At 47.0% G+C, this 26,288-nt stretch overlaps 1 protein-coding gene across 3 annotated transcripts in view; it reads left to right on the forward strand.

Moving 5' to 3' along the window:
- The window catches only part of LOC134602110 (solute carrier organic anion transporter family member 1A2-like), a 96,764-nt gene that overhangs the window by 55,566 nt on the left and 14,910 nt on the right, over positions 1-26,288 (forward strand). The gene's annotated exons all lie outside the window — the stretch shown is intronic.

A 26,288-nucleotide genomic window follows, 5' to 3' on the forward strand; every position in this document is an offset into this window, starting at 1 on the left:
ACCGACCTACCCCCAATTAAACTAAACCATCCCCCGCCACAGCACAGAGCTTGACCCCTCAAGCCTCCTGGGCGCCCCCACCCCGAATAAACAAAGCCTGCCGCAAACCATCCTGAAAGCCCAAATTAAGGAAATCCAAACCCACATCAGACAAATGCACCCCATCACGCCGGAAGTATCCCGGTAACATATCCTCCAGCTCCCTGTGCCGCACAACTACCCCCCCAGATCTCTTAATAAAAATCGCCAACAACTTATTGAACTTCCGTCTATATCTTGCCATCGCTGCGAAATCCCTTGCATGACGCCAATGGAAACGCGGTACCGTTTCCGACCAAACAATAACCACCCCGGGGATCAAAGACCTCAACTTATCCAAGTCCCTTTTAATTCCACGAACTAATTCCCTTTGCGGGACCAACCCAAAATCATCCCCCCCCCCCGTGTGGAACAATATTAAATCGGGGACTTCCCCCTGCCCTATCCTCCGAAATAAATCCAAACACGTATCTCTCCAACCATAACCCCGAAAACCAAACCACAACACACGTAACACATCCAACGGAAAGCCGAGCTGCGTGCCTTGTCTCTGAACTGCAGCCCTCCGTTCAGCCCAGTAGACATATGAATGGCCTACTATCCATGCGACTCCACCTGAAAAGAAAAGAAATAACTTATAACCACGGCCAACCTGAATTGTACCGCCAAAACATCAACTTGATTTATAATAACAGGTCAGGTCGTACATATGAACGGAATCTAAGCGATTCCCATCTCCCAATTTTCTTAACCAGCTCGTCCCCCAAGCCTAATCTCGCCGCCTCAGTGGCAGCCCCGATCCTGAACGAGTGGGTGCCAAATTGCGAGGGATCCATGCCCAAGCACTCCAAACCCAACTTAAACACCCTGGTGAATTGGAACCTTGACAACGCCGAGCCGTCAGCATGGCGAAAAAAAGGAACCCCTCCCTTCAGGGCGGACTTCCACATATCGCTGAGCACAGCCCACCGGGCAAGCCTCCACCTGAGGTATAGCAGACAGCTTAATCATCCGACCTCTCCCAAAGACATCAGTCTTCGAGCGCCGTAGCCGAATAGCTACTTCTGCTACCCTCAAGTCCACGTCCTCGAACTGAAGACCCCCTTGCCTAAGCTTACTCCCACTCACAATCTCGCTCACCCGAAATGCCCCGAAAAAGGCCCATACAAAAGCCACCTTAAATAGCAAGACCTCAAACAGCGAAAAACACAAACTTGGCAAGACCCCCAGAAGCTGCAGAAGCACCGTGAAAGACACCGGCCTCCTACTGTCAGGGACAGACCTCCCCTTGCGATAACCTTTAACTGCCTGCCGCACAATAAACGACTTCGTCAAATCCTCCCACCCACGGAGCTTGAAGAGAAACGCTAGGGCTGCCAAGTTTCGACCAACCACTGCCGGGGAAGCACCCCCTGCGAACAGCCGGCAAAGCAACCATAATAAAGTCTCTAAACGTACCTTTGCCGATACCATGTCCCCTGTACAGCCTACTGCTTCGTCCCACCTTTCCCACACTTTACTATACGCTGCCCACGTGCCCGGAGCCAACGAATCCCTGATCAGTCTTCCAAGCAAGATGTCCCAAGCCGCCACATCTGATCCGGACATGGCAGACCCTCCTTTTGCGCGGTCGGAGCCTCCGCCCAAAACTTTTCCCACTGAAAGCGAGAAAGAGCATCCGCAATTACGTTTAAGAAACCTGGGACATGACGTGCACGAAAAACAATGTTTAACTGCATGCAGTACAAAACAAACCGGCGAAGCAAGCGGACCACTGGGACCGAGGACGCTGACAGATTGTTCACCGCCTCCACAACAGCCATGTTGTCAGTAAAGAAAACCACTCTCCTATTGCGTAAAACCTGGCCCCACAACGAGAGTGCCACCACCAATGGGAACAGCTCGAGGAAAGCCAAGTTCCGAATCAGCGGGCTGACTGCCCACTTTTCAGGCCATCTTTCCGCACACCACTGACCCGCGAAGTAGGCCCCGAAACCTACACTCCCAGATGCATCGGTAAAGAATTCCAACTCGGGCGATTCAATACACTTTTCCCTGAAAAAGACCTTCCCATTAAAATCCTTCAGGAAGGTCTCCCAAACCCCCAAGTCCTCCTTGATCGGAGCGGTGACTCTAATAAAATGATGAGGTGACCGCACTCCCGCCGTGGCTTTGGCTAGGAACCGGTTAAACACCCTACCCACCGGAATAATGCGACAAGCGAAATTCAACCGTCCCAACAGCGATTGTATATCCCGCAGGGTCGCCTTTCTTGCCCCCCGCAACTCTGAAATAGCGTCGCGCAGGGACTCCAACTTATCCGCTGGCAACCTACATTCCCCGGCGACCGTGTCAATCTCAAGTCCTAGGAAACTAAGGCAAGTAACAGGCCCCACAGTCTTGTCGCGAGCCAGAGGTATCCCAAAAACCTGGCTAACCCATTCAAGACACCGCAACCTGAAACGGCAAGCGTCGGAGCCGGCCGGCCCCACACACAAGAAGTCATCCAAATAATGGACCACAAACTTGGTGCCCGCCTCCTTCCTCACTACCCATTCCACGAACGTACTAAATTTCTCAAAGTACGCACATGAAATGGAGCAACCCATGGGTAGACACAGATCCACAAAATAGCTGTCATCGATAAAACAACCCAATAAGTGGTGACACATTGGGTGAATGGGCAAAAGGCGAAAAGCCGCTTCTATGTCCGCCTTAGCCAACAACGCTCCGCGTCCTGCCTCCCTTACCAGCTCGACCGCCTGGTCGAATGATGCGTAGGAAACAGAACAGAGTGCCCCGTCAATGTCATCATTGACCGATGACCCTTTCGGGTATGACAAGTGGTGGATGAGGCGAAATTTTCCCGCCTCCTTCTTTGGCACTAAGCCTAGAGGGGAAACCCTGAGATCGGGCAGCGGAGGCTCTTTATACGGTCCCGCCATCCGGCCCAGGCGAACCTCATGAAGCAATTTCTCACACACTACATCATGATGTTCGCCAACGGAGCGCAGATTACGGAAACGAGGTGCCACAACCCGCTCCCGGAAGGGAATGATAAAACCCTTCGTAAATCCCTCAAACAACAAGCAGGCATCATCTCGTTTACCGTAGCTGTTTAGCCACGGGAGCATCGCGTCTACCTTCACTGGAGACCGACCCAGCGGCAGCGGATGGTGCCGAAGCCCCTCCGGCCGAGCTAGGTGCTGCAGACTTACCCCGCTTGAAACACCTGTTGTAACCGTGCCCCCCTCCACAACCGGAGCATTCATGCTTAAAGCGGCATGAGGCACCCCACTTACATTGGCCCTCGTTATAGAGCCAGCAAAAACCCTTCCTTTGCGCAGCCGACGCGGTGGAAGAGGCACCGGCGCCAGCCCCCCCTTGAAAGGGGGCCGCCTTTTGGGACATCATCAGCTTCATCCATAACGGTAGGTCCATCTGGTCCCATCTCATCCCTGGATTAGCTGATAGCCTCTGGCGAAATTGTTCATCGTACCGCCACCAGGCCAGCCCCCCATACGTGCGGTAAGATTCCCACACCCCGTCTAAGTAACAAAACAACTGGGAACATTTATCAGGGGCCTTTTCCCCCAGCACACTCGCCAGTATGCAAAATGCTCGCAACCAATTCCCGAAAGTTTTCGGGATTTTCCTATACCGACGCCGCTTTTCCTCCTCCTCTTTCTTAGCGTCCTTTTTATCCTCCTCCTTCAAATCCAGGTACTCATCTAAAGGGAGAAGGGAGAAGATCTCCACAAATTCACCCTTCCACAACCTTTCTTTAACTTCCATCTTAAGGTGACACCCTAGCGGACCCGCAAACGACACGTGTACATTCTGCCGTGCTGCATCCGGAATCTCCCCCACTAGCGTGTCCCTCTCCACAGCCACTTGTGAGGCTACTGACCCCCCTACCGCTGCTGCCAACTCACCTGCCCCGCTCCCTGCCCGCTCGGGGACCGGAAGCACCCCCGACCCCAAACCCGACGATCCAGGCAACCAAGCCCTGCTAAAAGAAGCCCCCTTATCCAGCCCTGAACTCCAAGATGTAAGGAACAATTTTAAGCCCTCTAATAAATCTCCAGAGTGTGGTGTACTGTGCAACTCACCGACCAAACCCCGAGGTGTTGCTGATCCTGGGGCTGCATCCCGAACTCCGCCATGCGATGGGCCTGGCGATGCTGCTGCGAATTCTCCGCCGTCCCTAGGCCTCCTACGGCCCGCTGACCCGACATCCAATGACCTGTGGACGAAAGAAGCACAACTGGGGAGGCCGTCTTCAGAACCCAAATCCTCCGTAACCTCAACCCTTGCGCTCCTATGCGTACTGCTACTCCTGGCCTGCCGGCCCTTTCTGCCACACCTGTCCCCGGACGAACTTCTGTCTCGCCTGTCAGGAGAGCCCCTGCTCGCCGACCTGGATGCACTCCCCCGCGAGACTGGACCCCGAACGGGAGAGCCGCGGTACCGCCCAACCGACGACTCCCCGCTGCTGCTGCGCTGTCTGCTCCGCCGGTTACTCCTGGAGCGATGACGGGATCCCCTATCAGTGCCAGTTCTGGAGGGGGCCATGCCACTGCCTGCTGCGACCCCGCCACCCGTCACCAGCGCCCTATGAGCAGTCCTATCGCCTGTCACCTGCGGCCGCTGCGCTGATGGAAGGGGTGCTTGCGGCCTAGCCCTCGCTTGCTGCAACCCGCTGCGTGCTCTGGGTGCCGCCCTACCCGCCCTGGAATGTGTGGCAGGTGCTGACTGTCCCCTGCTGTCCAAGCCCTTACTGGCTGCCCCATCATTCGCTGAACCTGAACGGGTTAAGAGGGCCTCATTTGACAACCCCTGCTTTTTACCCCTTTTTGCCCTAACTGACCCAGGGGGCGACTCACCGCGTTTACTCTGTCCTGCAGGCTGCTCCCTGCTCCCAACGGGACCCGCTGCTGATAACGAGCCCGCTGCCTCCGAGTTCCTCGGCGCCATCTTGTCCTGACCGCACACCTCAGATGCTGCTTGCCGACCTTGCTGCGCGGTCGCCTCCGGGCCGCTACCTCCGCGGATCCTAGCCCGGCCGCCACATCTCCTATTGCCGGTCCTTGTCCCGCCTGCTGACGGGCTGCGACTCCTAACCGCGCCAGCACCGGCCTCAGGGCTCAATCGCTGTGGAGGCCTGGTCCGGCGCGAAGTCCTCCGCGCCGGCGCCGCCGACGGACCCGCCATGCTCAATGCTGCCCCCAGCTGCTGCTCCATCCAAGCTGTGCCATGCTGCCGGATCGCCGCCTTCACGCCCTCGAGGATCGCTGCCATATCACTCTCAGCCACGGAATCCATCTGAAAGACAAAAAAGAAGAAATCCCCACCAGAAGCCAGCAACAGCTAACAACAGGTAAAGATTTCGAATTAAAATGGAACCCAATTTTAAAATGGCGAATATTTATATGACTAAGCCACTCCCCTTATTTCAATTGACCAATCAAGTAACACTCCTCCATAGGCCTGCCTCCTAGCTCTGTCAAGGCCCATTCCACCTAGCTTTACTTATTCCATGGGCTTCAATACATGTGAAGAGATTAGATCACATTATCATTACATGGTAAATATATTCCACAGAGCAATATATTACATTTCTTCTATTCCAACATGGGATAAATAGAAGGAAAAGCATAAGTTATCTGAAGTTACACAACTCAATAAACATTGAAAATCCCCTAACAGTTCTTATACCCTGTTGTCCCTGGGATACTCTGGTTATGTTTAAATTTATATCACAGTTTTAGCAAATTAACTTAAAAAACAGTCCAGCCAAGGCACACAATGCAAATGAAGAGGATAAATAGTAACATTGCTTCATGACTCCTCCTCTCTGTATGCTCTCTCTATACTGACTGCCAGGTGTAAAGGGCGGAGCTTATAACAATGATTGACAGGGAGCTAAGATGGAGGTGGCTCTCTCTATACTGATTGCCAGGTGTAAAGGGCGGAGCTTATAACAATGATTGACAGGGAGCTAAGATGGAGGCGGCTCTCTCTATACTGACTGCCAGGTGTAAAGGGCGGAGCTTATAACAATGATTGACAGGGAGCTAAGATGGAGGTGGCTCTCTCTATACTGACTGCCAGGCGTAATGGGTGGAGCTTATAACAATGATTGACAGGGAGCTAAGATGGGGGTGGCTCTCCCTATGCTGACTGCCAGGTGTAATGGGTGGAGCTTATAACAATGATTGACAGGGAGCTAAGATGGAGGTGGCTCTCTCTATACTGACTGCCAGGTGTAAAGGGCGGAGCTTATAACAATGATTGACAGGGAGCTAAGATGGAGGCGGCTCTCTCTATACTGACTGCCAGGTGTAAAGGGCGGAGCTTATAACAATGATTGACAGGGAGCTAAGATGGAGGTGGCTCTCTCTATACTGACTGCCAGGTGTAAAGGGCGGAGCTTATAACAATGATTGACAGGGAGCTAAGATGGAGGTGGCTCTCTCTATACTGACTGCCAGGTGTAAAGGGCGGAGCTTATAACAATGACTGACAGGGAGCTAAGATGGAGGTGGCTCTCTCTATACTGACTGCCAGGTGTAAAGGGCGGAGCTTATAACAATGATTGACAGGGAGCTAAGATGGAGGTGGCTCTCTCTATACTGATTGCCAGGTGTAAAGGGCGGAGCTTATAACAATGATTGACAGGGAGCTAAGATGGAGGCGGCAATGTCTATACTGACTGCCAGGTGTAAAGGGCGGAGCTTATAACAATGATTGACAGGGAGCTAAGATGGAGGTGGCTCTCTCTATACTGACTGCCAGGCGTAATGGGTGGAGCTTATAACAATGATTGACAGGGAGCTAAGATGGGGGTGGCTCTCTCTATGCTGACTGCCAGGTGTAATGGGCGGAGCTTATAACAATGATTGACAGGGAGCTAAGATGGAGGTGGCTCTCTCTATACTGACTGCCAGGTGTAAAGGGCGGAGCTTATAACAATGATTGACAGGGAGCTAAGATGGAGGCGGCTCTCTCTATACTGACTGCCAGGTGTAAAGGGCGGAGCTTATAACAATGATTGACAGGGAGCTAAGATGGAGGTGGCTCTCTCTATACTGACTGCCAGGTGTAAAGGGTGGAGCTTATAACAATGATTGACAGGGAGCTAAGATGGAGGTGGCTCTCTCTATACTGACTGCCAGGTGTAAAGGGCGGAGCTTATAACAATGATTGACAGGGAGCTAAGATAGAGGTGGCTCTCTCTATACTGACTGCCAGGTGTAAAGGGCGGGGCTTATAACAATGATTGACAGGGAGCTAAGATGGAGGCGGCTCTATACTGACTGCCAGGTGTAAAGGGCAGAGCTTGGACAATGATTGACAGGGAGCTAAGATGGAGGTGGCTCTCTCTATACTGACTGCCAGGTGTAAAGGGCGGAGCTTATAACAATGATTGACAGGGAGCTAAGATGGAGGTGGCTCTCTCTATACTGATTGCCAGGTGTAAAGGGCGGAGCTTATAACAATGATTGACAGGGAGCTAAGATGGAGGCGGCTCTCTCTATACTGACTGCCAGGTGTAAAGGGCGGAGCTTATAACAATGATTGACAGGGAGCTAAGATGGAGGTGGCTCTCTCTATACTGACTGCCAGGCGTAATGGGTGGAGCTTATAACAATGATTGACAGGGAGCTAAGATGGGGGTGGCTCTCCCTATGCTGACTGCCAGGTGTAATGGGTGGAGCTTATAACAATGATTGACAGGGAGCTAAGATGGAGGTGGCTCTCTCTATACTGACTGCCAGGTGTAAAGGGCGGAGCTTATAACAATGATTGACAGGGAGCTAAGATGGAGGCGGCTCTCTCTATACTGACTGCCAGGTGTAAAGGGCGGAGCTTATAACAATGATTGACAGGGAGCTAAGATGGAGGTGGCTCTCTCTATACTGACTGCCAGGTGTAAAGGGCGGAGCTTATAACAATGATTGACAGGGAGCTAAGATGGAGGTGGCTCTCTCTATACTGACTGCCAGGTGTAAAGGGCGGAGCTTATAACAATGACTGACAGGGAGCTAAGATGGAGGTGGCTCTCTCTATACTGACTGCCAGGTGTAAAGGGCGGAGCTTATAACAATGATTGACAGGGAGCTAAGATGGAGGTGGCTCTCTCTATACTGATTGCCAGGTGTAAAGGGCGGAGCTTATAACAATGATTGACAGGGAGCTAAGATGGAGGCGGCAATGTCTATACTGACTGCCAGGTGTAAAGGGCGGAGCTTATAACAATGATTGACAGGGAGCTAAGATGGAGGTGGCTCTCTCTATACTGACTGCCAGGCGTAATGGGTGGAGCTTATAACAATGATTGACAGGGAGCTAAGATGGGGGTGGCTCTCTCTATGCTGACTGCCAGGTGTAATGGGCGGAGCTTATAACAATGATTGACAGGGAGCTAAGATGGAGGTGGCTCTCTCTATACTGACTGCCAGGTGTAAAGGGCGGAGCTTATAACAATGATTGACAGGGAGCTAAGATGGAGGCGGCTCTCTCTATACTGACTGCCAGGTGTAAAGGGCGGAGCTTATAACAATGATTGACAGGGAGCTAAGATGGAGGTGGCTCTCTCTATACTGACTGCCAGGTGTAAAGGGTGGAGCTTATAACAATGATTGACAGGGAGCTAAGATGGAGGTGGCTCTCTCTATACTGACTGCCAGGTGTAAAGGGCGGAGCTTATAACAATGATTGACAGGGAGCTAAGATAGAGGTGGCTCTCTCTATACTGACTGCCAGGTGTAAAGGGCGGGGCTTATAACAATGATTGACAGGGAGCTAAGATGGAGGCGGCTCTATACTGACTGCCAGGTGTAAAGGGCAGAGCTTGGACAATGATTGACAGGGAGCTAAGATGGAGGTGGCTCTCTCTATACTGACTGCCAGGTGTAAAGGGCGGAGCTTATAACAATGATTGACAGGGAGCTAAGATGGAGGTGGCTCTCTCTATACTGACTGCCAGGTGTAAAGGGTGGAGCTTATAACAATGATTGACAGGGAGCTAAGATGGAGGCGGCTCTCTCTATACTGACTGCCAGGTGTAAAGGGCGGAGTGTGGCGAAACCGAACTCGCCACGTGTCCTTGGAGGGGGCTGCTTGCCCGCCTCTTGCCTTTGGACTATGGACCAGACCTTATGTGAATGTGTTAACCCAGATAGTTATGCCATGGAGCCCATTCGTGTAGTTAAAGACTTCGGCTCCGTGGCGAGTGAACTGTGTGAGTAGGATCTGCGCGCTATTCGGTAGTTTTGTGCGCGCAGATCCCAGCTATCTGGGGATATGTGAAATGTCTGTGTGTTATGGATAAAAAGTTACTTTCTGTATTTTAAAGTATTTTATGTCTTTTACTGTCTTTTTGTCTGCCATGTGGGTAATGGAGTTTTGCCTCAGTCCTTGGAGATAATTAGATTCCTTCCTCAATTATCTCCAGGCCAGAGGGGAGGGATTGTGAGGCATTGTGGGAGGTAACCGGTCTGAGCTGGAAAGTCATGCTAACAGGGGTTTTAAAAGATACTTTACTAACTTTTGAACCCCTGGTATGATTCATGCCATTTTTTAATATGTTGTTCCCCTGAATGGATTGATTGTGGATATGTATTTTTATGTGAATGTGATGTATGGTTTTGAAGTTACAGATATTGTGTAAAAGTTATGTTTTAAACTGTATAATAAGTGGATTATCTCTCAGGCTAAGGGGAGGGGATGTGTGGGTTGTACCATATCTCGGATTGGTTATTTTATGCCTCCCCCTGGGTGTGGCCTGTATGTGTGAGATGGAAATAAAAGCCAGGCTGGATGAGCCAGTCCAGAGTTCCTGTTTTACCCTCAAAGTGATGTGTCGTCTCATTATTGGGGGAAGGATTTATTGCATGCTGTTCCAGTTGACTGCTAGGAGTACAAGCCTATTCGTATGGTTCCTATTCAATGGTCTACAGCATATTCATATGCTTGGGAGAATTTAAAAGGTTTCCCGGATTCGGTGATTGTGGTGTCTGCCAGAGTGCTTGGAGTCCTCAGGAAGCGCTAGGAGCATCCATTAACGGAGGTACCCGGTCGGGGTGCCAGGCGATCCGTTACACGGAGCTTATAACAATGATTGACAGGGAGCTAAGATGGGGGTGGCTCTCTCTATACTGACTGCCAGGTGTAAAGGGCGGAGCTTATAACAATGATTGACAGGGAGCTAAGATGGAGGCGGCTCTCTCTATACTGACTGCCAGGTGTAAAGGGCGGAGCTTATAACAATGATTGACAGGGAGCTAAGATGGAGGTGGCTCTCTCTATACTGACTGCCAGGTGTAAAGGGCGGAGCTTATAACAATGATTGACAGGGAGCTAAGATGGAGGTGGCTCTCTCTATACTGACTGCCAGGTGTAAAGGGCGGAGCTTATAACAATGACTGACAGGGAGCTAAGATGGAGGTGGCTCTCTCTATACTGACTGCCAGGTGTAAAGGGCGGAGCTTATAACAATGATTGACAGGGAGCTAAGATGGAGGTGGCTCTCTCTATACTGATTGCCAGGTGTAAAGGGCGGAGCTTATAACAATGATTGACAGGGAGCTAAGATGGAGGCGGCAATGTCTATACTGACTGCCAGGTGTAAAGGGCGGAGCTTATAACAATGATTGACAGGGAGCTAAGATGGAGGTGGCTCTCTCTATACTGACTGCCAGGCGTAATGGGTGGAGCTTATAACAATGATTGACAGGGAGCTAAGATGGGGGTGGCTCTCTCTATGCTGACTGCCAGGTGTAATGGGCGGAGCTTATAACAATGATTGACAGGGAGCTAAGATGGAGGTGGCTCTCTCTATACTGACTGCCAGGTGTAAAGGGCGGAGCTTATAACAATGATTGACAGGGAGCTAAGATGGAGGCGGCTCTCTCTATACTGACTGCCAGGTGTAAAGGGCGGAGCTTATAACAATGATTGACAGGGAGCTAAGATGGAGGTGGCTCTCTCTATACTGACTGCCAGGTGTAAAGGGTGGAGCTTATAACAATGATTGACAGGGAGCTAAGATGGAGGTGGCTCTCTCTATACTGACTGCCAGGTGTAAAGGGCGGAGCTTATAACAATGATTGACAGGGAGCTAAGATGGAGGTGGCTCTCTCTATACTGACTGCCAGGTGTAAAGGGTGGAGCTTATAACAATGATTGACAGGGAGCTAAGATGGAGGTGGCTCTCTCTATACTGACTGCCAGGTGTAAAGGGCGGAGCTTATAACAATGATTGACAGGGAGCTAAGATAGAGGTGGCTCTCTCTATACTGACTGCCAGGTGTAAAGGGCGGGGCTTATAACAATGATTGACAGGGAGCTAAGATGGAGGCGGCTCTATACTGACTGCCAGGTGTAAAGGGCAGAGCTTGGACAATGATTGACAGGGAGCTAAGATGGAGGTGGCTCTCTCTATACTGACTGCCAGGTGTAAAGGGCGGAGCTTATAACAATGATTGACAGGGAGCTAAGATGGAGGTGGCTCTCTCTATACTGATTGCCAGGTGTAAAGGGCGGAGCTTATAACAATGATTGACAGGGAGCTAAGATGGAGGCGGCTCTCTCTATACTGACTGCCAGGTGTAAAGGGCGGAGCTTATAACAATGATTGACAGGGAGCTAAGATGGAGGTGGCTCTCTCTATACTGACTGCCAGGCGTAATGGGTGGAGCTTATAACAATGATTGACAGGGAGCTAAGATGGGGGTGGCTCTCCCTATGCTGACTGCCAGGTGTAATGGGTGGAGCTTATAACAATGATTGACAGGGAGCTAAGATGGAGGTGGCTCTCTCTATACTGACTGCCAGGTGTAAAGGGCGGAGCTTATAACAATGATTGACAGGGAGCTAAGATGGAGGCGGCTCTCTCTATACTGACTGCCAGGTGTAAAGGGCGGAGCTTATAACAATGATTGACAGGGAGCTAAGATGGAGGTGGCTCTCTCTATACTGACTGCCAGGTGTAAAGGGCGGAGCTTATAACAATGATTGACAGGGAGCTAAGATGGAGGTGGCTCTCTCTATACTGACTGCCAGGTGTAAAGGGCGAAGCTTATAACAATGATTGACAGGGAGCTAAGATGGAGGTGGCTCTCTCTATACTGATTGCCAGGTGTAAAGGGCGGAGCTTATAACAATGATTGACAGGGAGCTAAGATGGAGGCGGCAATGTCTATACTGACTGCCAGGTGTAAAGGGCGGAGCTTATAACAATGATTGACAGGGAGCTAAGATGGAGGTGGCTCTCTCTATACTGACTGCCAGGCGTAATGGGTGGAGCTTATAACAATGATTGACAGGGAGCTAAGATGGGGGTGGCTCTCTCTATGCTGACTGCCAGGTGTAATGGGCGGAGCTTATAACAATGATTGACAGGGAGCTAAGATGGAGGTGGCTCTCTCTATACTGACTGCCAGGTGTAAAGGGCGGAGCTTATAACAATGATTGACAGGGAGCTAAGATGGAGGCGGCTCTCTCTATACTGACTGCCAGGTGTAAAGGGCGGAGCTTATAACAATGATTGACAGGGAGCTAAGATGGAGGTGGCTCTCTCTATACTGACTGCCAGGTGTAAAGGGTGGAGCTTATAACAATGATTGACAGGGAGCTAAGATGGAGGTGGCTCTCTCTATACTGACTGCCAGGTGTAAAGGGCGGAGCTTATAACAATGATTGACAGGGAGCTAAGATAGAGGTGGCTCTCTCTATACTGACTGCCAGGTGTAAAGGGCGGGGCTTATAACAATGATTGACAGGGAGCTAAGATGGAGGCGGCTCTATACTGACTGCCAGGTGTAAAGGGCAGAGCTTGGACAATGATTGACAGGGAGCTAAGATGGAGGTGGCTCTCTCTATACTGACTGCCAGGTGTAAAGGGCGGAGCTTATAACAATGATTGACAGGGAGCTAAGATGGAGGTGGCTCTCTCTATACTGACTGCCAGGTGTAAAGGGTGGAGCTTATAACAATGATTGACAGGGAGCTAAGATGGAGGCGGCTCTCTCTATACTGACTGCCAGGTGTAAAGGGCGGAGTGTGGCGAAACCGAACTCGCCACGTGTCCTTGGAGGGGGCTGCTTGCCCGCCTCTTGCCTTTGGACTATGGACCAGACCTTATGTGAATGTGTTAACCCAGATAGTTATGCCATGGAGCCCATTCGTGTAGTTAAAGACTTCGGCTCCGTGGCGAGTGAACTGTGTGAGTAGGATCTGCGCGCTATTCGGTAGTTTTGTGCGCGCAGATCCCAGCTATCTGGGGATATGTGAAATGTCTGTGTGTTATGGATAAAAAGTTACTTTCTGTATTTTAAAGTATTTTATGTCTTTTACTGTCTTTTTGTCTGCCATGTGGGTAATGGAGTTTTGCCTCAGTCCTTGGAGATAATTAGATTCCTTCCTCAATTATCTCCAGGCCAGAGGGGAGGGATTGTGAGGCATTGTGGGAGGTAACCGGTCTGAGCTGGAAAGTCATGCTAACAGGGGTTTTAAAAGATACTTTACTAACTTTTGAACCCCTGGTATGATTCATGCCATTTTTTAATATGTTGTTCCCCTGAATGGATTGATTGTGGATATGTATTTTTATGTGAATGTGATGTATGGTTTTGAAGTTACAGATATTGTGTAAAAGTTATGTTTTAAACTGTATAATAAGTGGATTATCTCTCAGGCTAAGGGGAGGGGATGTGTGGGTTGTACCATATCTCGGATTGGTTATTTTATGCCTCCCCCTGGGTGTGGCCTGTATGTGTGAGATGGAAATAAAAGCCAGGCTGGATGAGCCAGTCCAGAGTTCCTGTTTTACCCTCAAAGTGATGTGTCGTCTCATTATTGGGGGAAGGATTTATTGCATGCTGTTCCAGTTGACTGCTAGGAGTACAAGCCTATTCGTATGGTTCCTATTCAATGGTCTACAGCATATTCATATGCTTGGGAGAATTTAAAAGGTTTCCCGGATTCGGTGATTGTGGTGTCTGCCAGAGTGCTTGGAGTCCTCAGGAAGCGCTAGGAGCATCCATTAACGGAGGTACCCGGTCGGGGTGCCAGGCGATCCGTTACACGGAGCTTATAACAATGATTGACAGGGAGCTAAGATGGGGGTGGCTCTCTCTATACTGACTGCCAGGTGTAAAGGGCGGAGCTTATAACAATGATTGACAGGGAGCTAAGATGGAGGCGGCTCTCTCTATGCTGACTGCCAGGTGTAAAGGGCGGAGCTTATAACAATGATTGACAGGGAGCTAAGATGGAGGTGGCTCTCTCTATACTGACTGCCAGGTGTAAAGGGCGGAGCTTATAACAATGATTGACAGGGAGCTAAGATGGAGGTGGCTCTCTCTATACTGACTGCCAGGTGTAAAGGGCGGAGCTTATAACAATGATTGACAGGGAGCTAAGATGGAGGTAGCTCTCTCTATACTGACTGCCAGGTGTAAAGGGCGGAGCTTATAACAATGATTGACAGGGAGCTAAGATGGGGTGGCTCTATACTGACTGCCAGGTGTAAAGGGCAGAGCTTATAACAATGATTGACAGGGAGCTAAGATGGGGTGGCTCTCTCTATACTGACTGCCAGGTGTAAAGGGCGGAGCTTATAACAATGACTGACAGGGAGCTAAGATGGAGGTGGCTCTCTCTATACTGACTGCCACGTGTAAAGGGCGGAGCTTATAACAATGATTGACAGGGAGCTAAGATGGAGGTGGATCTCTCTATACTGACTGCCAGGTGTAAAGAGCGGAGCTTATAACAATGATTGACAGGGAGCTAAGATGGGGTGGCTCTCTCTATACTGAGTGCCAGATGTAAAGGGCGGAGCTTCTAACAATGATTGACAGGGAGCTAAGATGGAGGTGGATCTCTCTATACTGACTGCCAGGTGTAAAGGGCGGAGCTTATAACAATGATTGACAGGGAGCTAAGATGGAGGTGGATCTCTCTATACTGACTGCCAGGTGTAAAGAGCGGAGCTTATAACAATGATTGACAGGGAGCTAAGATGGAGGCGGCTCTCTCTATACTGACTGCCAGGTGTAAAGAGCGGAGCTTATAACAATGATTGACAGGGAGCTAAGATGGAGGTGGATCTCTCTATACTGACTGCCAGGTGTAAAGGCCGGAGCTTATAACAATGACTGACAGGGAGCTAAGATGGAGGCGGCTCTCTCTATACTAACTGCCAGGTGTAAAGGGCGGAGCTTATAACAATGATTGACAGGGAGCTAAGATGGAGGTGGCTCTCTCTATACTGACTGCCAGGTGTAAAGGGCGGAGCTTATAACAATGATTGACAGGGAGCTAAGATGGAGGTGGCTCTCTCTATACTGACTGCCAGGTGTAAAGGGCGGAGCTTATAACAATGATTGACAGGGAGCTAAGATGGAGGTGGCTCTCTCTATACTGACTGCCAGGTGTAAAGAGCGGAGCTTATAACAATGATTGACAGGGAGCTAAGATGGGGTGGCTCTCTCTATACTGACTGCCAGGTGTAAAGGGCGGAGCTTATAACAATGACTGACAGGGAGCTAAGATGGAGGCGGCTCTCTCTATACTGACTGCCAGGTGTAAAGAGCGGAGCTTATAACAATGATTGACAGGGAGCTAAGATGGAGGTGGCTCTCTCTATACTGACTGCCAGGTGTAAAGGGCGGAGCTTATAACAATGATTGACAGGGAGCTAAGATGGAGGAGGGCTCTCTCTATACTGACTGCCAGGTGTAAAGGGCGGAGCTTATAACAATGATTGACAGGGAGCTAAGATGGAGGTGGCTCTCTCTATACTGACTGCCAGGTGTAAAGGGCGGAGCTTATAACAATGATTGACAGGGAGCTAAGATGGAGGTGGCTCTCTCTATACTGACTGCCAGGTGTAAAGAGCGGAGCTTATAACAATGATTGACAGGGAGCTAAGATGGGGTGGCTCTCTCTATACTGACTGCCAGGTGTAAAGGGCGGAGCTTATAACAATGACTGACAGGGAGCTAAGATGGAGGCGGCTCTCTCTATACTGACTGCCAGGTGTAAAGAGCGGAGCTTATAACAATGATTGACAGGGAGCTAAGATGGAGGTGGCTCTCTCTATACTGACTGCCAGGTGTAAAGGGCGGAGCTTATAACAATGACTGACAGGGAGCTATGATGGAGGTGGCTCTCTCTATACTGACTGCCAGGTGTAAAGGGCGGAGCTTATAACAATGATTGACAGGGAGCTAAGATGGAGGAGGCTCTCTCTATACTGACTGCCAGGTGTAAAGAGCGGAGCTTATAGCAATGATTGACAGAGAGCTAAGATGGGGTGGCTCTCACTATACTGACTGCCAGGTGTAAAGGGCGGAGCTTATAACAATGATTGACAGGGAGCTAAGATGGAGGTGGCTCTCTCTATACTGACTGCCAGGTGTAATGGGCGGAGCTTATAACAATGACTGACAGGGAGCTAAGATGGAGGTGGCTCTCTCTATACTGACTGCCAAGTGTAAAGGGCGGAGCTTATAACAATGATTGACAGGGAGCTAAGATGGAGGTGGCTCTCTCTATACTGACTGCCAGGTGTAAAGAGCGGAGCTTATAACAATGATTGACAGGGAGCTAAGATGGAGGTGGCTCTCTCTATACTGACTGCCGGGTGTAAAGGGCAGAGCTTATAACAATGATTGACAGGGAGCTAAGATGGGGTGGCTCTCACTATACTGACTGCCAGGTGTAAAGGGCGGAGCTTATAACAATGATTGACAGGGAGCTAAGATGGAGGCGGCTCTCTCTATACTGACTGCCAGGAGTAAAGGGCGGAGCTTATAACAATGATTGACAGGGAGCTAAGATGGAGGCGGCTCTCTCTATACTGACTGCCAGGTGTAAAGGGCGGAGCTTATAACAATGATTGACAGGGAGCTAAGATGGACGTGGCTCTCTCTATACTGACTGCCAGGTGTAAAGGGCAGAGCTTATAACAATGATTGACAGGGAGCTAAGATGGAGGTGGCTCTCTCTATACTGACTGCCAGGTGTAAAGGGCAGAGCTTATAACAATGATTGACAGGGAGCTAAGATGGAGGCGGCTCTCTTTATACTGACTGCCAGGTGTAAAGGGCGGAGCTTATAACAATGATTGACAGGGAGCTAAGATGGAGGTGGATCTCTCTATACTGACTGCCAGGTGTAAAGGGCGGAGCTTATAACAATGACTGACAGGGAGCTAAGATGGAGGTGGCTCTTTCTATACTGACTGCCAGGTGTAAAGGGCGGAGCTTATAACAATGACTGACAGGGAGCTAAGATGGAGGTGGCTCTCTCTATACTGACTGCCGGGTGTAAAGGGCGGAGCTTATAACAATGATTGACAGAGAGCTAAGATGGAGGTGGCTCTCTCTATACTGACTGCCAGGTGTAAAGGGCGGAGCTTATAACAATGACTGACAGGGAGCTAAGATGGAGGTGGCTCTCTCTATACTGACTGCCAGGTGTAAAGGGCGGAGCTTATAACAATGATTGACAGGGAGCTAAGATGGAGGCGGCTCTCTCTATACTGACTGCCAGGTGTAAAGAGCGGGGCTTATAACAATGATTGACAGGGAGCTAAGATGGAGGCGGCTCTCTCTATACTGACTGCCAGGAGTAAAGGGCGGAGCTTATAACAATGATTGACAGGGAGCTAAAATGGAGGCGGCTCTCTCTATACTGACTGCCAGGTGTAAAGGGCGGAGCTTATAACAATGATTGACAGGGAGCTAAGATGGACGTGGCTCTCTCTATACTGACTGCCAGGTGTAAAGGGCAGAGCTTATAACAATGATTGACAGGGAGCTAAGATGGACGTGGCTCTCTCTATACTGACTGCCAGGTGTAAAGGGCGGAGCTTATAACAATGATTGACAGGGAGCTAAGATGGAGGCGGCTCTCTTTATACTGACTGCCAGGTGTAAAGGGCGGAGCTTATAACAATGATTGACAGGGAGCTAAGATGGAGGTGGATCTCTCTATACTGACTGCCAGGTGTAAAGGGCAGAGCTTATAACAATGATTGACAGGGAGCTAAGATGGAGGTGGCTCTCTCTATACTGACTGCCAGGTGTAAAGGGCGGGGCTTATAACAATGATTGACAGGGAGCTAAGATGGAGGTGGCTCTCTCTATACTGACTGCCAGGTGTAAAGGGCGGAGCTTATAACAATGATTGACAGGGAGCTAAGATGGGGTGGCTCTCTCTATACTGACTGCCAGGTGTAAAGGGCGGAGCTTATAACAATGATTGACAGGGAGCTAAGATGGAGGTGGCTCTCTCTATACTGACTGCCAGGTGTAAAGGGCGGAGCTTATAACAATGATTGACAGGGAGCTAAGATGGAGATGACTCTCTCTATACTGACTGCCAGGTGTAAAGGGCAGAGCTTATAACAATGATTGACAGGGAGCTAAGATGGAGGTGGCTCTCTCTATACTGACTGCCAGGTGTAAAGGGCAGAGCTTATAACAATGATTGACAGGGAGCTAAGATGGAGATGACTCTCTCTATACTGACTGCCAGGTGTAAAGGGCGGAGCTTATAACAATGATTGACAGGGAGCTAAGATGGAGGTGGCTCTCTCTATACTGACTGCCAGGTGTAAAGGGCGGAACTTATAACAATGACTGACAGGGAGCTAAGATGGAGGTGGCTCTCTCTATACTGACTGCCAGGTGTAAAGGGCGGAGCTTATAACAATGATTGACAGGGAGCTAAGATGGAGATGACTCCCTCTATACTGACTGCCAGGTGTAAAGGGCGGAGCTTATAACAATGACTGACAGGGAGCTAAGATGGAGGGGGCTCTCTCTATACTGACTGCCAGGTGTAAAGGGCGGAGCTTATAACAATGATTGACAGGGAGCTAAGATGGAGGCGTCTTGTTACAGGATAAAGATGTGTGGATTTCTACATTTAATTGTATTATTTAGATCTCATAAATATATATTTATTTTAGTGTATTAGCATACACTAAACGGAGTGATGAGATTGTGCCTGCTGCCGGTCCCAGTCATACTGGGTTTTCTGTGATACCAAATGATGTGGAACCACTGGATGATACAGGTCTCAGTTCTCCAGGAGTTGTTATTGAAGAACCAGTTCTGTGTGGTCCATCTGACAGAGCACAGGAAGAAGGGATGGGCACAACTGAAGGTCCAGGTGAAGCAGTTCCAAACACGGTTTTGGGGCGCCCAAGACGAAATATTAAACCTCCCAGTTATCTCAAAGACTTTGAGGTCTAGGGGGGGGGAGTGTTATGTATTGAGGTTTATGCAGTCCCCCTTCCAGTAGATGGCAGCATAGTGAAGTTATGCACTTGTTCTGTTGTGTTTAGTCTCTTTGGTGTTATGTCATTATGTGTGTGTGTTATGTCATTATGTGTGTGTGTTATGTCATTGTGTGTGTGTGTTATGTCATTGTGTGTGTGTGTGTACTGAAGTAAAGAGAAGTTCTATTTTACTACAATGTCTGAGAGCTAATGCAATTTTGCGAGGCTTCATACGAATTGGGGGTACTTTTGAATCTAATACAAAATAAACAGGAGGGCCTTTAAACATGCCAAGACCTTCTTCAAAGACTGCACTAAATTTATCAATCACATTCTGTAGAATATCTGTGGATACATTATTAACTCCAGTTAATGAAATTCCTAAGGGTTCAAACCACTCTCTACCTAGCAAACTTGCTCTTTGTCCCTTAGTAATTATTAAACGTAAATGTCCTCTGAATTTACCATATTTTACTGGTATAAAACAAACCCCTTTAACATCCACAGCCTGTTTGTTGTAGTCCACGAGATGAATATCACAAGGTACTATTGAAGGAGAATTATGAGGCCATAACAATGTAAATGTCTCTGCTGAAATCAAAGAATATGCGCACCCAGAATCTACTTCCATTTTGCACGGAACATCTTGAAGCACAATTTCAGTGTAAATCTTCAGTCCTGATGGTGAATTTTCCACTTTATTCACATAGTCATTTGAGTAAACACCTGCAGTCATTTCACTATCTGAAACGGTTTGTGGAGTATTAACCCCTTCCCGCCGTTACGACGTACCATGCCGTCACGCATTAAATGGGCTTTAAAGCCGTTGCGACGGCATGGTACGCCGTAACGGCTTGCAGCCCCAGAAGGTATGATTTACTTACCTCCGCCGCGATCCTCTTCTGGGGGACTGCCTGACAGCCCAGGCAGCCCCCTTCCGGCAAATGAGGCCCCCGGGGGCCATGTGATCGCTCTCAAAGAGCGATCACATGGCCCCCTATAGCTGGCTATGGATCTGCCAGCAGGGGGACTGTTTGAAATATCAGACAGTCCCCCTGCTGGTAGGAGGTGTAAAAAAAATAAATTAGACATGTGTAAAAATAAAATAAATATAATTTTATATATATATATAATATGTATATATATAATATATATACATATTATATATATGTAACGTCATACAAAGTGTATTTTAATATTAATATAAGTATATATTAATATTAAAATACACTTAGAATGACGTTACATATATAATATGTATATATATTATATATATCATAGATGTACATATATATTATATATAAATACGTATAATTAAAATAATAAATAAATAAAATAAATAAATAAAATATTGAAACAAAATTTAATATAAATTATATATGCATATGTAATTTCATTCTAACTGTATTTTGTTATTAATATATATATAAAATATAAATTAGAATGACAGTCTATATATATATCTATCTATATATAAAATACAAATAACCGCAAATATATATATATAGATAAATACATATAATTACATAAAAAATTACATTAGTATACACGTAGAATTTAAATACCTTTAAATGCATATATATTAAAATTCTACGTGTATATTTAAATAATCTTTTAACGTAATTATGTGATTTGATTAATTAAAATTTGATTGACATGCCTGACAACACAGGGAGAAAGTGCAGAGAATTTAATTCGCAAGCACTATATTTGACCCTGTAACTCTCCAAGACAACATAAAACAAATATGAACGCTAACTTTGGCCAGTGTTTGTGACTAAGTGGCTACTAAAAAAGACTAAACATACCCCACTTTCAATACCTTGGCTTGTCTACTTTTTCAAATGCTATGCCATTATGGAGGTAATTCTCATTCCTGGCTACCACACCGTCTCAAAGGTAACATTACTAATCTGGAAATTTCAATTTCAAAATGGAATGTTCTATATTTGACCCATATTTGTTTTTGTGTGAAAAAAGCAAAAAACTAATATTTGCCCAGTGTTTGTGACTAAGTGGCTACTAAGAAAGACTGGACATACCCCACTTGCAATACCTCGGGTTGTCTACTTTTGCAAATGGTATGCCATCATGGGGGTAATTCTCATTCCTGGGCTACCATACGCTCTCAAAGGCAACATAACCAATCTGGCAAATTTCAATGTGAAAAAAATGAAATGCAAGCCTTATATGTGACTCTCTAACTTTCCAAAACACCATAAAACCTGTACATGGGGGGTACTGTTATTCTCGGGAGACTTCACTAAACACAAATATTAGTGTTTTAAAACGGTAAAACATATTACAACAATAATATAGTCCATAAAAGTGCCGTTTGTTTGTAAAAAATGCAAAAAACGTCACTTTTACTTAAAATATCATCGTTGTAATACAATTTACCAGTTTGAAACACTAATATTTGAGTTCAGCGAAGTCTCCCGAGTAAAACAGTACCCCCTATGTACAGGTTTTATGGTGTCGTGGAGTATTACAGGGTCAAATATAGTGCTTGCAAATTAAATTCTCTGCACTTTCTCCCTGTGTTGTCAGGCATGTCAATCAAATTTTAATTAATCAAATCACATAATTATGTTAAAAGATTATTTAAATATACATGTAGAATTTTAATATATGTACATATATATGTATTTAAATTCTACGTGTATACTAATGTAATTTTTTATGTAATTATATGTATTTATCTATATATATATATTTGCGGTTATTTGTATTTTATATATAGATAGATATATATAGAATGCCATTCTAAGTGTATTTTGTTACCAATATATATATATTAATAACAAAATACAGTTAGAATGAAATTACATATGAATATATAATTTATATTAAATTTTGTTTCAATATTTTATTTATTTATTTTATTATTTTATTTATTTATTATTTTAATTATACGTATATATATATAATATATATGTACATCTATTATATATATAATATATATACATATTATATATATGTAACATCATTCTAAGTGTATTTTAATGCTAATATATATACTTATATTAGTATTAAAATACACTTTGTATGACGTTACATATATATAATATGTATATATATTATATATATAATATATATACATATTATATATATATAAAAATATTTTCAATTTATTTTTTAACATGTTTAATTTCTTTTTTTATACTTTCTTACCAGCAGGGGGACTGTCTGATATTTTAGACAGTCCCCCTGCAGGCAGATCCATAGCCAGCTATAGGGGGCCATGTGATCGCTCTTTGAGAGCGATCACATGGCCCCCGGGGGCCTCATTTGCCGTGGGAGGGCTGCCTGGGCTGTCAGGCAGCCCCCCAGAAGAGGATCGCGGCGGAGGTAAGTATAACTTACCTCCTGGGGCTCAAAGCCGTTACGGCGTTCCATGCCGCCGCAACGGCTTTAAAGCCCATTATAATGGGGACGGCATGGAACGCCGTAACGGCGTTAACGGGTTAAAAGAGTGCGCTGTGGTTTGTATTTTATTCTCATTCTTATATTTGGTCTGAATTCCACTGGCTTGACTTTGGCAAACTGTCTGTATGTGACCTGTACGTTTACATGTGTGGCAAACTGCATTTCGAAAACGACATGTATTACGCCTGTGTTTTCCACCGCAACTATAACAAGTTCCTTTAACTCCTTAAGGACCGGACTGTTTTTGCGATGTTGTACATTTGCGACCAGGCATCTTTTTACACTTTTGTGGTGTTTGTGTTTAGCTGTAATTTTCCGCTCTCTCATTTACTGTTCCCATACAAATTATATATTGTTTTTTTCAGGACAAAAGGGGCTTTCTTTACATACCATTATTTATATAATCTCATGTAATTTAATTTTAAAAAAAGGAAAAAATATGATGAAAATTGAAAAAAATACACGTTTTTTGAATTTTATGTGAAAAATCTTTTACTCATCTACAAAAGCGAATTAAAAAAACTGCTAAATAGATTCAAAATGTTGTCCTGAGTTTACAAATACCCAGTGTTTACATGCTTTTTGCTATTTTTTTGCATGTTATAGGGCTATAAGTACAAGTAGGATATTGCGGTTTCAAAACATACATTTTTAAAATGTATCAATAGTGACATTGTAACACTATTATCTGTCATAATCTCTGAATACCACCCCACATGTACATATTTTTTTTAAAAGTAGACAACCCAGGGTATTCAATATGGGGTATGTCCAGACTTTTTTAGTAGCCACTTAGTCGCAAACACTGGCCAAAGTTAGCGTTCATATTTGTTTGTGTGTGAAAAAAGTAAAAAACTAAATTGAACGCTAATTTTGGCCAGTGTTTGTGACTAAGTGGTTACTAAAAAAGACTGGACATAACCCAAGGTATTGCAAATGGGGTGTCTTCTTTTGCAAATGGTATGCCATCATGGGGGTAATTCTCATTCCTGGGCTACCATACGCTCTCAAAGGCAACGTATCCAACCTGGCCATTTTCAATGTAAAAATATTTGACCCATATATTTGACCCTGTAACTTTCAAAAACGCTATAAAACCTGTACATGGGGGGTCCTGTTCTACTCAGGAGACTTTGCTGAACACAAATATTAGTGTTTCAAAACTGGAAAATGTATCACAACAATTATATCATCAGTAAAAGTGCTGTTTGTGTGTGAAAAATGCAAAAAAAAGTCACTTTCACTGACAATATCATCGTTGTGATATGTTTTACTGTTTTGAATCACTAATATTTGTGTTCAGCGAAGTCTCCCGAGTAAAACAGTACCCCCCCATGTACAGGTTTTAGGGTGTCGTAGAACGTTACAAGGTAAAATACAGTGATAGCAAATTAAATTCTCTGGACTTTCGGCCTGGGTTGGCAGGCAGGTCCCTTAAATTGCAAATCAATAAAATAACTTACCGTATATACTCGAGTATAAGCCGACCCGAATATAAGCCGAGGCCCCTAATTTTTCCCCAAAAAACTGGGAAAACTTATTGACTCGAGTATAAGACTAGGGTGGGAAATGCAGCAGCTACTGGTAAATTTCTAAATAAAATTAGATCCTAAAAAATATATATTAATTGAATATTTATTTACAGTGTGTGTATAATGAATGCAGTGTGTGCGTATGAGTGCAACGTGTGTGTGTATGAGTGCAGCGTGTGTGTATGAGTGCAGCGTGTGTGTATGAGTGCAGCGTGTGTGTATGAGTGCAGTGTGTGTGTATGAGTGCAGCGTGTGTATGAGTGCAGTGTGTGTGTGTGTATGAATGCAGTGTGTGTGTGTATGAATGCAGTGTGTGTGAGTGCAGTGTGTGTGTATGAGTGCAGTGTGTGTATGAATGCAGTGTGTGTATGAATGCAGTGTATGAATGCAGTGTGTGCAGGGCCGGTGCAAGGATATTTGCCCCCCCCATATGTCCTGACCTCCCCTCCTCCTCCCTCAGTGGTCCTTACCTCCCCACCCCCGTGTTCCTTCACCCCCCTCCCCCAGTGGTCCTGACTCACCCCTCCCCTAGTGGTCCTTACTTCCCCCTCCCCTCCCCTAGTGGTCCTTACTTCCCCCTCCCCTCCCCTAGTGGTCCTTATCCCCCCCTCCCTCCCCTAGTGGTCCTTATCCCCCCCCTCCCTCCCATAGTGGTCCTTATCCCCCTCCCTCCCATAGTGGTCCTTATCCCCCCCCTCCCTTCCTCCCATAGTGGTCCTTATCCCCCCCTCCCTCCCATAGTGTTCCTTTTCTCCCCCCCTCCCTCCGATAGTGGTCCTTATCCCCCCCTCCCTTCCATAGTGGTATAGTGGTCCTTATCCCCCCCCCTCCCTCCCATAGTGGTCCTTATCCCCCCCCTCCCTCCCATAGTGGTCCTTATACCCCCCTCCCTCCAATAGTGGTCCTTATCCCCCCCCCTCCCTCCCATAGTGGTCCTTATCCCCCCCTTCCCTCCCATAGTGGTCCTTATCCCCCCCCCTCCCTCCCATAGTGGTCCTTATCCCCCCCTCCCTCCCATAGTGGTCCTTATCCCCCCCCCTCCCTCCCATAGTGGTCCTTATCCCCCCCCTCCCTCCCATAGCGGTCCTTATACCCCCCTCCCTCCCATAGTGGTCCTTAACCCACCCCCTCCCTCAAATAGTGGTCCTTATCCCCCCCCTCCCTCCCATAGCGGTCCTTATCCCTCCCCTCCCTCCCATAGCGGTCCTTATCCCCCCCCTCCCTCCCATAGCGGTCCTTATACCCCCCCTCCCTCCCATAGTGGTCCTTATCCCACCCCCTCCCTCCCATAGTGGTCCTTATACCCCCCCCCCCTCCCACAGTGGTCCTTATACCCCCTTTTTTTTATTATTTTTTTTATTATTATTTCTTATTTTATTTATTTTTCGTCCCCCCTCCCTGCTTGATACATGGCAGGGAGGGGGGCTCTCCTTCCCTGGTGGTCCAGTGGCAGTTCAGTGGGGGGGAGAGGGGTCTGTCAGAGCTGTACTTACCTTTCCTGCAGCTCCTGTCAGCTCTCTCCTCCTCTGCGCCGTCCGTTCAGCACCTCGGTCAGCTCCCAGTGTAAATCTCGCGAGAGCCGCGGCTATCGCGAGACTTACACTGGGAGCTGACCGAGGTGCTGAACGGACGGCGCGGAGGAGGAGAGAGCTGACAGGAGCTGCAGAACAGGTAAGTTACAGCTCTGCCAGCCCCCCTCTCCCCCAGTCTGTATTATGGCAATGCAAATTGCCATAATACAGACTCTGACTCGAGTATAAGCCGAGTTGGGGTTTTTCAGCCCAAAAAATGGGCTGAAAAACTCGGCTTATACTCGAGTATATACGGTAATTATGTAAAAATATTACATAAATACGCACGTAGAATTTAAATATATATGCATATTTATATATTTGAAGTCTACGTGTATATTTATATAATTATTTATGTAATTTTGTATATCGACATATGAATAGTTCGCATTCTTTTTATTTATTTATTTATAC

Source organism: Pelobates fuscus, chromosome 3 (assembly GCF_036172605.1).
Source record: "Pelobates fuscus isolate aPelFus1 chromosome 3, aPelFus1.pri, whole genome shotgun sequence".
NCBI classification, from domain to species: Eukaryota; Metazoa; Chordata; class Amphibia; order Anura; family Pelobatidae; genus Pelobates; species Pelobates fuscus.